Here is a 765-nt window from a genome sequence, read left to right as displayed (position 1 = left end):
AAAATAGTATTTATACAAGAGTTTTAACGAAAAATATCAGGAAAAAATGTACAGGAATAAAAATAAATTCAGCTTTCAAAATATTCGTCGATAAAAAAAACGATCTTTATATTTACGCTAGCCATTTTGTATATTACCACGTGACCTGCTATCTCTTAAACTGGAGGGGGGGGATCCACTTGAATCCAACAAAACCAGTAATTTTTTTTTCTATTATATATACATCATTTTCTATAAAATTAAGTGTAGACTTTATAATTAAAACAAAAAATGTTATTCATACTAAAAAAAAAAAACGCTTAGTCATGTCACGTGACGTGACGTCAACATCCACTAATGGCGAACAATTGTACCTATTTATTATGCCTCCCCACGGGACAGTTAGACACCAGGGTCGTTTTTTAACGTGGAGAAAAGGTACAAAAATAAAAATTGTCTCAGTCGTGGAGGATTTCTCCTCCACCGAAAGAGAACAAGAAATAGAAGTGCAGCATCTGAAGAACAGATACTACACTTTGATCTTGACCAAAAGGCCAAGAATGCGAACAATTGTAAATAACAACTTTTTTCACAAAACCAACACCGTCTTTCTTTTTTTTCTCTCTCTTTCTCTCTCTCACCCACTTACTCTTCCCTCTCTCTCACCCTCTTTCTCTTGACGTCACACCACTGTTAAACTGTGGGGGGGGGAACACATTCCCAGGCATTATCTCCTATAGATGCACATTTTATTAGAAATTCAGCTTTCAAAATATTAGACGATAA

The 765-nt window shown here is 34.9% G+C and overlaps 1 pseudogene; it reads right to left on the bottom strand.

Annotated features, from left to right (window-relative positions):
• Positions 1–412: 412 nt before the first annotated feature.
• Positions 413–546, bottom strand: LOC145265193 (U2 spliceosomal RNA; annotated as a pseudogene).
• Positions 547–765: the final 219 nt, after the last annotated feature.

Source organism: Euprymna scolopes, chromosome 3 (genome assembly GCF_053919585.1).
Source record: "Euprymna scolopes isolate OS-2025 chromosome 3, ASM5391958v1, whole genome shotgun sequence".
Taxonomy (NCBI): Eukaryota; Metazoa; Mollusca; class Cephalopoda; order Sepiida; family Sepiolidae; genus Euprymna; species Euprymna scolopes.
The sequence above is the reverse complement of the archived record's forward strand: the minus strand, read 5'-3'. Positions and strand labels throughout refer to the sequence as shown.